This window comes from Sinocyclocheilus grahami, unplaced genomic scaffold (assembly GCF_001515645.1).
Source record: "Sinocyclocheilus grahami isolate Dianchi unplaced genomic scaffold, SAMN03320097.WGS_v1.1 scaffold217.1, whole genome shotgun sequence".
NCBI lineage: Eukaryota > Metazoa > Chordata > Actinopteri > Cypriniformes > Cyprinidae > Sinocyclocheilus > Sinocyclocheilus grahami.
In genome coordinates this window covers 861,633-863,973 of record NW_015505396.1, presented here as the reverse complement: position 1 = coordinate 863,973, position 2,341 = coordinate 861,633, and the positions used below count along the sequence as shown (strand labels likewise).

The window sequence follows — 2,341 nt, the reverse complement described above, 5'->3', positions numbered from 1 at the left end:
CAAAGGCACTCCATGCAGATGTTGTAAATGTTTTTTGTTGTTTTCTTCTGGTACAGCTGATCACATTCGGAAAACTGATCCTCCCACCAATGCTCCTGACAGTAACTGTGAGGTGGCCTTTGCTCCAGAGACTGCTGGTGTGTACTTCATTGTGTAAATTACATTTTTAAAATTTGCCAGAATATTGGCCTTTTCACAGCCAAAGGCACTCCATGCAGTACACTTTAATATATATTTATACAGTATATATGTAATTTTTTTTTAACAGTCACTTAGCAGATGGTTTTATCCAAAGCGACTTACAAATGAGGACAATAGAAGCAATCAAATAATTGTAATTGTTAATGTTATTGTAATTTTGTCCCACCTATTTCTTCTCAGCAACAACAACAACAACCACAAATGATGTTGATGCCTTGGCTAGCAGAAAAGCTGTTTGATGCTAATGTATTTGTTGTACGTTATTAGCTGTTGGTTTCCTTAATTTTAATAGACTTGCAAGATCTCCACAGACTGTTTTCAGAAAAGTTTTTTTGAGTGGGAGGCTGTGCGATATAAGGGTGGACAAAATCTGCAAGGAAGAGCCCTTCATCTGTCCTGCGTGCACCCCAGTTATGCTGGCAGTTTCAGTAGATGGAAACCGCAAGCATTACCGTTTCAAGAATGCAGCTAGGTATTCCAAACTGTGTATAATGTCACACTGTTGAAACAATATTAATAAGAAAAAAATCTCTTTAATGTGCACAAAGTAAAATTAGATTACAAGGTATCATAAACTTTTGTGTACCTGTTCTGTACATGTTTTTTTTTTTTTAGATCTGAGGAACAGGCCATCTTTAAAGACGTCTTTATAGCTAAGGATGAAGATGTGACCAGATTTGTGGACTACATTCACAAGACATCCAAACATGTAAAATCGCAGATGATTAGACTATATATAGGACTACAATTACCTCCTACTGAAGAGTTTGTTTAGGAGAGTCTTATTTTCATCAACCATTTTCCATATTATAGGTCAGTGGAAGAGGTGTTTGTGAAGGGGAGTGGTCAACAGCCAGAGAGACCTCCCAAAGATCTGTCAGCAAGGTAGACGAGGAGGGATTGGAGCTTGTAGTGTGTTGGCACGGAGTGCTGCTCTGTGCTTTAAATATGTACAGGGGGAAATTTTTGCCTATCCCCTGTACCTGCAAGAAAAGTTGGCCAGTAGGCAAATCACTTTTTTTTGTATGGATGTGACCTGCAAATATTGGCCCTACCTCCAAAGAGTTGCAAAGCACTTCTTATCATGTAGCCATTTCTTTCGGTATTTCATGCCAAAGCATATGATTTCAAATGCGAGGTAGGTGAACTTTGCTATGTGATTATGAAAACTGAACATCTGCAAATCAATGTCAAAACTTTCTCAGCATTATTATTATTATTTTTCTTATCATGTGAAATGGAGTGGGGCATATCAGTCCTTTCGGTATTCCATGCCAAAAGCACATGATTTTAAATGCGAGGTAGGTGAACTTTGCTATGTGATTATGAAAACTGAACATCTGCAAATGAATGTCAAAACTTTCTCAGCATTATTATTATTATTTTTTTTCTAATCAGGTGAAATGGAGTGGGGCATATCAGGATGGGGCTGGTTTAACAGTAGGGGAGGAGGTGGAACAGTACAATGCTTTCCTCTCTAGGATTGCAGTGACCACAAAACACATGTCAAAAGCAGGTAAAATGACCACATGCATAATAACAATATCAAAACAATATCATTACATAATAAGTAGGGGGAATATGGTAACATGATATTTTCTGTGTTTGCAGGACGCACAGACATGCTGACTCTCATGGCCATGCGCTGGAATCAGCAAAAGTTCAACAATTTGGCCACCGCACTGACCCGGCGATATCAGAAGGTAATGACATCAGTAGAATTTGTTTTAGATGTTCAGTAATGTATGTTATTAGTGTTTGAAGCTGTGCATTGAACATTTGGTTCTTGTTTTTGTTCTATCTGTGATTGCTTGTCATTGCAGACCACAAAAGCTCTGCAAAGCCAGTTGAAAAACCTAGAGTCCATGAAAGTGGAACTTGCAGTGGCAGAGAGTCAATTGGAAGACTGGGTCAATGATGTAAAGGAGTGGGCAGACGGTGAGGAATCTTTTTGACTTATAAAAACGGTATACTACCGTAAAATTACATGTAATGTCCAATACAGTTTTTCACCGTATATAGTAGGGGAGTTTACCGTTAACCATCTAACAGGTTTTTACTGTAGCATTTTTACAGTCTTTTCCCATTAAATTCATGGTCATTTTTTACAGTGTAAATAAATAAATAAATTATTGTTACA

General features: G+C 37.7%; 1 pseudogene; it reads left to right on the top strand.

The window, feature by feature from the left end:
* The first annotated feature begins 523 nt into the window (after positions 1-523).
* LOC107596326 (uncharacterized) lies at positions 524-2,048 on the top strand (annotated as a pseudogene).
* Positions 2,049-2,341: the final 293 nt, after the last annotated feature.